Here is a 12,072-nt window from a genome sequence, read left to right as displayed (position 1 = left end):
AAAGTTGCTACAGCTATTTTTTTTTTAAATAATTCCAACTCAGATGGAAGTAAAAAAAAAAATAACTAAAATGCAATGAAGGAGATGGTGGTTCATATTTAGCTCACTTTTGGTGAATAAAATTCATAGACCTTACAAGATGTCTACCAAAGGTATCAGGTCTTAACTGCAGTGTTATTAGTTTTAGTGAGTATTAGTGAGATGAGTTTCAAATAATCTTACTTTTGGAAAAAAATTACCTTCACTATTATTCCCATAATAATTTAATAGTCACACATATCTCAGTAATGCTTTCATACATGAGGGTAACAGGGCTGAGATTACAATTGACTCAATATAAATAATAAACTACGTAAGTTGGTTGAAGGCAGTGATGACCAGGGTTATACTGCCGCCTTCAAACAGAGGTAACATTAATTATCATTGTGCTTTTGAGTTATAGTCTTTCTCATTTCTTGTAACTGACAGTCATGATTACACATCACTAAAGGAGAAGGAAAGGGTTGTTGAAGAAAACGGCAAAATTATACATGTATGGTGAATTAGCAAAGAAACATGAATGTGTATATTTTTTAGTAACACTAAAAAGCTGCTCTAACCCAATTAAATACAAACCGCAGTGGAAGTGGAAGTTCCAGAACAGGATTTATGTCAAATTCTGTAAAGCTGTTAATATTTATTATAATTTTGAACATTATTTGCCTGTGGGTTGTTCTTTAATAATTAACATAGCTCACTGGGCAACATAAATATTACCTTTGGAGTAGTTCTAGAAAGCACACATGAAAATTAGCTTAGCTATATTTTTTCTTGCAAACTGGTACTCTTAAGAATTTAACAGGACGGGGCACCTGGGTGGCTCAGTGGGTTAAGCCGCTGCCTTCGGCTCAGGTCATGATCTCGGGGTCCGGGGATCGAGTCCCGCATCAGGCCCTCTGCTCGGCGGGGAGCCTGCTTCCTCCTCTCTCTCTCTCTGCCTCTCTGCCTACTTGTGATCTCTGTCTGTCAAATAAATAAATAAAATCTTAAAAAAAAAAAAGAATTTAACGGGATTTATTAAAATTACAATGAGATGTATACAACATTCTGCACCTAGTATGGAAAAGTTGCCTCTGATGATTCTAACCTATCTTCTTCATATGGGGATAGGGGCCATGTTGTAAAGTGAGGGCATATCTTTGGAGGTCTCTTACAGCTGGGATTATTTTTAAAAAATCAACCTTAACCAGAGAAGGCCGTGAGCCACGGACTCTAAGGCACAGATATTTATGGCTGAAAACCGAAGACAAGGTAACAGACAAAATGCCATGTGGTATTCAACAGAATATTCAACAAACTTGATGGAAGTTATGTGTCTTCTAAAGTATACTAAAGGACTACACTGAAATTATTCCTATTTTTTCCATATATCTATGTTTGCTAATCTTCACATGACTTATAATTTCCCCAAGGAGCCCTTATCTCTCATATATGCTGGTAACAATTCGAGTAGCATTCCCAACAGAACCATAGGACATAACATTTGTTTTCAAAATTAAACATAAACTCTAAATTTTAATGTAGGAATATGATTAATAATATATATTTTTAAGAAAGCTGATGTCTTGGGGCACTTGGGTGGATCAGTCAGTTAAGTGTCTGACTTTGGCTCAGGTCATGATCTCAGGGTCTTGGAATTGAACCCCACCTTGGACTCTGGGCTCAGTGGGGAGTCTGCTTAAAAGACTCTCTCTCTCCCTCCCCTTTGCCCCCAAATTTCCCTGCTTGGACTCTCATTCCTTCTCTCTTTCAAAAAAATAAAATCTATTAAATATATTTTTAAAAAAGGAAGCTAATGTCTTATAGGTTTCAGGAATGCCCTTTTCAGAGCTTCTAAAATTGAGGTTTATGCAATTTAGTTTCTTTAATTTTGAGGGTAATCATATTAAATCTTAGCTTCCATATTCATCATCAGTCGCCCCCATTTGAGTGGGTCCACTTCCCTTTTAGCACCTTTTCATTGGTAAAAATATGAATAAGCATTCAATGGCCATCTCTATAAATAAATAAGAACATTGAACAGAAAAGATGTAAAACAGTTTCCACAAAGTTTGTTGTCATCTGACTCTTATCAGGTACTCTATTATTGAAACTAGAGTTTTCTCTGATCTGAGTCATTCCTTTTTCTTCAAATGTACCTAATCAGAGGTTGACCATTGAAAGATTACTTTCATTAATAAGGATAACTCTAAGAAAATTATTTCTACAATAATGTGCTCTATTCTTTTCTCTGTAGGGATATGTTAAGGTTGCTGCAGCTTGGCCATTCTTGGTTTGGGTAGAACGTTAAGTTCATCTCCCACCAGCCCAGTTGTAGAAGGAATGGTGAGTCTCATCCTTGATTGAGGTTGCCAGATGGCAGGTGAGATCTACCATTGTCTGTAAAAGTCACAAATAAGAAGAGCATAAGGGATGATTTCCAGTACTTGCCCTTTAGGATGTCATATTTTGTCATTTTGAATCTATATCTTATTTTTTTGTTGGTTTGGTTTTTGTTTTTTTTTTGTTTCATTTTAGAGTATCACAAGATCTATAGGAAACTCACTTGGAGAATATTAAAACTGTAAGATCTGTATATTACATAATTCTAACCTTTATATAAAATCAGTTGAGCTATAAGCAATAGGTAAGATTCTATCAGTGCTACATGGTTATACAATGTCATTGCAAATCAGAACACTCCTCTAGCATATTTATATTAATATAAATATTAATTTATATAACATATTTAAATTTTATAATTTATATAATTTTATAATTATATATTATAATCATATATTTACATATAAATATATGATTATATATTTATATATTATAATTATATATGATTTATGATTATATAATTTTATAATAAAAATAATTTATATAAATATAAACATAAATATTACTTTCTGAGAAGTTTGATGTCTCCATGCCTCATTTTTCTCAGGTGGCAAATAGGAACAAAATGCACTTATCCGCAAAGATTGTTGAAGGAATTTAGCGGGTTAGTCAGTGTAAAACATTTAGAACAGATCCTGCCTCAAGATAGGATTTTATAAATTTATTTCCATTTTAAGTAGTATTATATTTTTAAAGATTTTACTGACTTCTTTTTCAGAAAGAGAGAGAGAAAGAGAGAGCACAAGCAGGGGGAGTGGCAGACAGAGGGAGTATCAAGCTCCCCACTGTGCAAAGACCATGACCTGAGCCCAAGGCAGACACTTAATCAAATGCGCCACCCAAGTGTTCCTCAAATAATATTATTTTTAAAGTAGTTGAACTTACATTATTCAACACAATAGCTTTGACACAGGTACAGATATTATTTGTCACATTTTAACAAATATGCTAACACATGTTGATTGAGTGTAAAACACCACGCTAATTGCCGTGGGAGATTCCAGAATACCCTAAAGAAATTAGCAGTGAAGGCAACGTGACGAACAGGAACCCGATGTGGAGGAGAAGGGAATATGTAGTATATTGGAGATTCAAAATCAGGCTATCATGGGGAGCAGAAAAGAGAGATATTAAATGTTACCTCCTTGGCTTGCAAAAAATGCAAAATATAGTTTTAGAATTCCTCATTAAATTATTTTTCCCCTCTTTAAAAATGATCTTGAAAGAACAATGATTTTATGGTAAGCATCAACTCATTTTGTTATAAATCTAGACAATCTCAAGTCATTTAGGCACAGTTATATATTTTACATTGCTCCCAGCCTAACAAGAAAATATTCATCACTCCTACCTTTAGCCAGTGGGCTTTCACCTTTTATAGTCACTCTGGAGGAAGGTTCTCAAATCAAAACTCTGAACTCTGAATCTCACAATTTTTGGCTGATAAACTTTTTTTCAGAGAGTGGAATTTTCCATCCACTCAGTTATTATTTTTTCTCTTTGGTCCAAATCTAGAACTTTATTTTTGCCATTTTTAAAAAACTTTTTATCTTTCCTGACTTTCTGAGAATGTCATATTTTGCCTCTGATACTCACAGCGTAGCCACTTCCAAAGACCTCAGACTGGATTCTCCTTGGGTCACTATGTTTCACTGAAATTGCCTGGAATTGCCCATTAGAAATAGAGAGTTGTGGCTCTCCTCTTTAGGCTCCAACTTCCCTCTGGAATATTCTTTTTTTTCTGTGATTATTTATTCTAATAGGCTTTGCTATCACATCCCTCCCTCTGGTTTTCAATTCAAAAGCCAAATAACAATTTGTTCTTGATTCTCATTTGAAAATCTGAATTAAAATTAGAAACGAAGATATAGGTTCTATTGTTAGTTCTAGCTGGCTTTGTAAGCTTGAACAGTTTGGATGACTTCTCTAAGTGTTGTATTTCTTATTTGAAAGATAGATTATCTGAATGACTTACATTATCCTTTTCAGGTAAAAAATATAATGAATTCATAAAACTCAATTCTTTGAAATAATGTATGGTCTAAACTCTCCAAGAGCACAAATGTATCACTATGATACTTAGCTACCATTATTTTTTCATGCTTTTATTTAAGTTCCACAGAGTTAACATACAATTTAATACTAGTTTCAGATGTAGAATTTAGTGATTCATCACTTACATACAACATCTAGTGCTCACCACAAGTGCCCTCCTTAATAGGCATCACACATCTCGTCCATGCCCCACCATCTCCCTCCATCAGAGTTAAGAGTCTGTTTCATGGTTTGCCTTTGTCTTTTTTCCTCCTCTATGTTCATCTCCTCTGTATCTTAAATTCCATGTATGAGTGAAATCGTATGGTATTTGTCTTTTTCTTACTTATTTCACTTAGCATAATATGTTCTAGTTCCATCCACGTCATTGCAAAAGTCAAGATTTCATTCTTTTGATTGCTGAGTAATATTCCATTGTATATATGTACCACATCATCTTTATCCATTCATCAGTCAACGGACATTGGATTCTGTCCTTAATTTGGCTGTTTTTGGTAATGATAAGCTGCTATACAATGTTACTGTGATATGTAAAGTTACTAAACTGCTGCCTTTTGAAATGATTTAAATGCCTAAAATATCCTTTTATTATAGGAGTAAACCAGGATCAGGAAAGAGACCAGACAGATACATTATAATGCTATGCTTTTGTGAACTATTATGCTGAATTATGTGAGTGATTTCATGATTTTTAATCTATAAAATGGCAATTTTGCATGGTTCAATCTAACACAATTTGAATATAAAATCTTTCTTCTTGACATGTGTAAAACTTTGAATTATAGCAGCCTACACATTACTAAGAACTCATTTTGCCCCATTCTCACATATATATATTAGGAGGTATTCATCTTTGTTATATTTTAAATATCATGTAAAGTCCTACATTAATTTTTACACAAATTTTACTTTATTTGGATAATCTATCATATTTTAATAATTCACATTTCCTCATCTCCTCTGTACTTTGAACTGCTCATTATTTTTATCATAACATAATGATAAATATTTAAATGCTTATTTTAAATTGTAGTTCCATAACATATATTAAATTCATATTTACATAGAAAATAAGTTCTTTAGGGGCACCTGGGAGGGGCACCTGGGTGGCTCAGTTGGTTCAGCATCTGCCTTTGACTCAGGTCATGATCCCATGGTCCTGGGTTCCAGTCCTGCATCAGGCTCTCTACTCAGCCAGAAGCCTGCTTCTCCCTCTTTCTCTGCCTGCTGATCTGCCTACTTGTGCTCTCTATATCTCTGTCAAATAAGTAAATAAAAAAAATCTTAAAAAAAAAAAAAAAAAGGAGGCACCTGGGTGGCTTAGTTAGTTAAATGCCCCACTCCCCATTTTCTCTTGGGTTATTGTCACAGGTCTGTGGAACTGAACTGTGCTCTGGGTCCGTGCAGTCTACTGGAGATTCTCTCTCTCCTTCTCCCTCTGCCCCTCCTCCAACTCTCTCTCTAAAACAAATAAGTAAATCTTTGGTCAGGGGAAAAATGTTCTTAAGGAAAATATAAAATACTCATAGAAAAATATTTATTATAATATAAATTAAATGGCTATTCCATTAATGTAAATGAGATGATTACTGAAAAGACTTTCTATCATTTGGGGTTTATTAGTATTTAAGAACAATGATGTAAGAATAAATACACTTGACACATTATAGCACAAATAATTGTGACCAAAAATGATACACGGAGCAATACTTACTAGATACACGTACATTGTCTAAAAGTTTTGCTTTGAGACTTAAATCTATGGAGAAAAAGGAAAGTGAAATTTATACTTATTTGAGAGAATTTTCTCTTTTCTATAACACAAATTGAATTAAAAGCTCAAAAAGAATGAGAAATACACATAACTATACATACCCAAGCTGGGTAATAATTTCTAAGATAGCTTTTCCCTGTATCTGTGGTGGAAGGAAAATTTACCAGGCTAAGCTTGGTATTTATGACAAGTTTTCACATTGTCATTTTACTAATCCATGAATATGAGGATTAATCACTTCTTCCAGTGACACAATATGTTCCTGTCAAGTTGAATTCTTTTTAAAAGAAAATCCACTAGCCTGAACATTTAAGATAACAAAAATCAACCTAAGTTTGCTCAACTTTCTAATACTTGAAAGTAAATATGTCTTATTGGTACATTTCTTAAAATGATGTAATCCTGATGTAAAAACTGAATCACATTATAACCCAAAATGGCATGTGGCCAATAATATTAATAACTAATTTTTATACTTCCCCGATTCATTTGATCTCTTTAAATGAGTATGTTACCATTTTGTTCAACCAGTGATATGAGTTGATATAAAATATGATTATAAATGACAGCATAATTTAAAACACTAAATTGATGATGCATAAAATGTCTTATCCTTCAGCAATCTGATTATAAAACATTCACAATGAAAAATATTTATATCAAAAATCCACCTACTCCCACCTCCCAATGTTGTGAAATAAATTAATTACTAGTAGTTGACTGCAGATTATTTAATCTCAAATAACATTTCACATTTTATAGGTCAAATAAAAAACTTAAATTTTATACTATTAAAAAGATAATCAAAATCAAATAAAAGAAACAATCAAAATAAGATTTTCCCTATGATGACAAGAATAATAACATAATTATGAGCCCTGTGTAACACAAGACTGACCAATTCTTACTTTACTTATTTCAGTTTAAATTGAAACAAGTATTGAATATTTTTATGTTCAAAGCAATAGGCAAAATGCCAAAGAAACAAAAGTGGTAAAGTATTTAACCAGTTTACTTTAGGTTAGTTCAATTCAATAACTTACTTTGAGCACGAGCTGGTTTAGGTACTTAGAGAGTCCCTAGGTACTCTCGGGGAGAACAAAATAAACTGTTGTGGAGACAAATCTTGAAAAATTACAACGATGTAAATTTCCAGATAGACATGATCCATTAAAAAATTCTAATGACAAAATTGTGCAATGATGATTTTATAATGATGAGAAAAAGCTAATGTCAAAGAGGTGTTTGTATATTAACCCTTTCCTTGGAAGATTTCTCTGTAATTTTTTAGATTGTATTCAATTTCACTAGATCAGTAGTGCTAGAATTTTAAAATAGTATGTTTTCTCACATGTACTTTTAACCATCAGTGTATATGTACAAGTCCTGTATTATGTTTATTCAAGTATTAAGAAATTAAATTAAATCTTTATCTATTAAGAATAGTCAAAACCATCCATTTGACTTGTCAATTACATTATATCTCATTCAGGAAAATCATGACTAGGCAGTATTTTTTTGAACCTGGATAAGTTATATTATGCAATCAACTATTAATAATTTAACAGAAGACATAAAACTTAGAAGGATTTTTTAACTTATTGGAATCTATAATACGTCTCAAAAACAAAAGATTTGTAGACTCATTTCAACTCTAAGGCATCATTGCGATTTCTTGAACTAGAGCTGGATTTCTTGACCTGAGCTGAATTCCAAACTGAAATGTGAGATAATCCATTCCACTCCATTGAAACTTCTTATTTATCCAGAGCAAAATAACATAAATAGGGAAAAAATGTAAAATAACTGTTTTTATTTCCTTTTTCCCCCCAATATTATTAACAAGACAACTGGAATCAAAATATGGTTTTGGGTTTACCAAATTTTAGCTTGGATCTATATTTAATGCAGTAAAGTACAATAAGTATAATTTATTTATGTGCTTTAGTGAATATTTCTTGTTTTCATGTTACTTCCTGATTTTGTTTATATTATAATCTTAGAACCTATTAGCTATGTATCTGAAATTCTTTTTAACCTATGATAGTGATATATGTAACCTCAAGAGTTATCTTTCTAATGTATCATAACTTATTTTCTTTTCATTACAATATTCAACATATTATAATGATTAGTTGGAGAATTTATTTGTAAGTGCAGTTAAAATATTTAAGTTAGTGTGACATGAAGGAAAACAGTTTTGAAACTGAATTACTTCATAAATTATAAAGTGTATGTTTGTTGTAATGCAAGTTTATCATTGCAAGCATATGGTAATGCTATATAAACCATATGTCTTCATTTTCAGGAAACATATGGAAAGTGTTCAAAATAAGTACAGTATAAAAATATGACAGGGTTGATAAAGGGTACTTTTCCAGTAAATAAACAATTCCCCATGGGAGTAAAACATGAATAATGGATAATAATGTAATTCGCCTAAAAATCTTAGCTAGATAAAATTGACAGTTCAAGTATATAAAGAGGATTACTGCACTATGGTCATCGTTGTTGTTAGCTGCTATAACCTTTAAGATTATGTGTGTGTGTGCACATGCATGCGTGTGTGTGTGTGTGTGTGTGTGTGTGTGGATGGGCGGGTGTGTGTGTTTGTATGTGTGTAATATGTTGAGACAAGATGATTCTAATCCCATTCAGCAAATGGCAAAAATCTTTGCTAATATTAATTGAGTAGTGGTTAAAACCTTTCTGTGATTTAAAATATCAAAGGTACTGTCAACATAGTCTTCCAGATATATACTTTCACCTCTGAATTGCAACAATACCAACAATAAAGGTATTCAGTAATCTCAAATCCGGATGGTACATATTTGAAACAAAACAGCACAACAATGGCTGCATTCATGAACTGTTGTAATGGCATCTGCTAAGCAGATACCCAGACTTGGGCTCTCTTCTTGGGTACTCCAGTTATTTCATTAAAAAACTTTCCTGCATGCACGGTGAAGCAGTGACTTTTATTTTTTTCCTTTATTTTATTTAAGATTTTATTTGAGAGAGAGAGCGAGTGAGTGACAGAGCACAAGCACAGGGATAGCACAGGGAGAGGCAGAAGCAGGCTCCCTGCTAGATCCCAGGACCCTGGGATCATGACCTGAGCTGAAGCCAGATGCTTCACCGAGTGAGCCACCCAGGCACCCTGTGAAACAGAGATTTTTGATATCATTTGGCAATATTGGCATTAGTCTCATTGTTTACCTCTGAATCAAACATAATTACTTCATGGCGTGCTTCACCGCCTTATACCAAACTTCAATTTCCAACTTAATATGTGTTGAAATTATAGAAATATATCTCATCACTGCGATGTACCTACCAAGTAGTGACCCAGAATGTTTGTGGGTTATGGAACATGATTTTAGATTGTTTGGACATCCTTAAGCTCTGGTTACATTCTTAATTCTAAAACAGAGGGACCAATTGTAGGAAAAAAATATAACAAAAGTGAATTAAAGAACAGAGTAGGTATACTACATACAGCTAGAAATTGCTTTAAATCTCACACAAAGTATTTTTGTAAATCTATAATTTAAAGGAGAGCAAATAATTGACCTATGAAGAAATCTAAAACAATCACAAGCATAGGCAAGGTCAACCTCACACAATGCTCCAGATATGAAAACAAATGGAAAGTAAAATGAGAGATAAAGTATATTTCTTACTTAAATGCACAGCCATTAAAATAAAGACATATTAATATGTTTATAGTTACATTTTTATGTTATATTACACATATATTAATATTTTGTCATTATATTTTATATATTATCCATTACACATGTGTGTAATTACATATATATAACCAAGGAATAAAGCAAACTGACGTCATCTTTGTTTTCTTCACATCCTGGCTAATATTTATTATTTCTTCTCTTTTTGATGCTAGCCATCCTGATATGTGTGTGTTGATATCTCACTGACATTGTGACTTGCATTCCCTGGTGATGAGTGATGTTGAGCATCTTTTCATAGGTCTATTGGCTATCTCTGTGTCTTTCTTAGAAAAGTGTTCAGGTACTTCTGATCATTTTTTTAATTGTTTTTTGTTTGTTTGTTTATTTTTCAGTGTTGAGTTGCCGTAGTTCTTTATATATTTTAGATATTGACTCCTTATTGGATATGCCATTTGCAAATATCTTCTCGCCTCCAGTAGTTGCCTTTTCATTTTGTTAATGATTTCCTTTGCTGTGCAAAAGCTTTTTAGTTTGATATATTACCCTTTGTTTATTTTTACTTATATTACCTTTGCCTGAGGAAATAGAACCTCAAAATATTCCTAAATCCAAAGAAGTCTTTATTGCCTATGTCTCTTTTCAGCTTTATGATTTCGGGTCTCACATTTAATTCTTTCATATACATTTTGAGTTTATTTTAGTGTATGGTGTAAAAAAGTGCTCTAGTTTCATTCTTTTGCATATAGTTGTCTGTTTTTCACAAAACCATTCATTGAAGAGACAATCTCTTCCTTACTGTATATTCTTGCTTTTTTTTTTTTTTGACACAGATAATTGACCATGTAAGTGTGGGTTTATTTCTGGGTTTCCTATTCTGTTCTATTGATCTATGTGTTTGTTTTTGCACCAGAGCCATATAGTTTTGATTCATATAGCTTTGTAGTATAGTTTAAAGTCAGGACCTGTAATACTCTGCTTTGTTCTACTTCAATGTCTTTATCTGCTAAGGGAGCATTAAAAATTCCCAATTTATAGGACTACTATGTTGAATAAAAGAGAAATTATGTATAATGTTTAATTCTAAATTAAGCACTTAATAAATCTGTTTTGTTTTGTTTTGTTTTTAAAGATTTTATTTATTATTTGACAGAGATCACAAGTAAGCAGAGAGGCAGGCAGAGAGAGAGGGAGAAGCAGGCTCCCTGCAGAGCAGAGAGACGGATGTGGGCCTCTATCCCAGGACTCTGGGATCATGACCTGAGCTGAAGGCAGAGGCTTAACCCACTGAGCCACCCAGGTGCCCCAATAAATCTGTTTTTATATATTGGTATATATTCATACATGCATGTAGATCCAAATTCTTATATGTATGTGTAAATATTTTTCCAGCTTTATTGATATATAATTGATGGCATTATGAAAGTTTAAAATGCACACTGTTATATTTTGGTACATATATACTGTAGCAGGATCACGACAATAAGGATAGTTAATGCATGTCACCTTACATAATTACCTTTTTCCCCCTCTATGTGCTGGGAATATCTATATCTACTCCTTTAGCAATGTTCAAGGAAATAATACAGTCCTGTTCACTCTAGTTGCTGTCCTGTACAGTACATCTCAGAACATATCCATCCTATAAATGGAAGTTCATATTTTTTGACCAACATCTCATTGTCCCAACCCATCAGGCCTGAAAATTACCATTCTTATCTCTGTTTCTAGGAGTCTGACTTTTTAGATTCCACATGTTAGTGATACCATGCAGTACTGATGTCTCCTGGTCTAATTTTATGTCAGTTAGTATAATGCCCTCAAAGTCCACCACGATATCCTTTTTTTTCTGTGCTAAGTAACATTCCATTATATATATTCTCACATTGTATTTATCCATTCATCTACTGATGGGCACTCAAGTCATTTCTTTGCTATTTTGAATAATGCTGAAGTGAACATGGGAATGAAAATATCTTTTCAAGATACTGATTTTTTGTTGTTGTTTTTGGGGTTTTTTTGGTAAATATCCAAATGAGGGATGCCTAGGTAGCTCAGCTGGTTAAGCATCTGCCTTTAGCTCAGGTCATGATCCCAGGAACCTGGGATTTAGTCCTGCATTGGGTTCCT

Source organism: Mustela putorius, unplaced genomic scaffold, assembly GCF_011764305.1.
Source record: "Mustela putorius furo isolate JIRA1106 unplaced genomic scaffold, ASM1176430v1.1 tig00003932_pilon_pilon_pilon:0A:0A, whole genome shotgun sequence".
Lineage (NCBI taxonomy): Eukaryota > Metazoa > Chordata > Mammalia > Carnivora > Mustelidae > Mustela > Mustela putorius.
The sequence above is the reverse complement of the archived record's forward strand: the minus strand, read 5'-3'. Positions refer to the sequence as shown.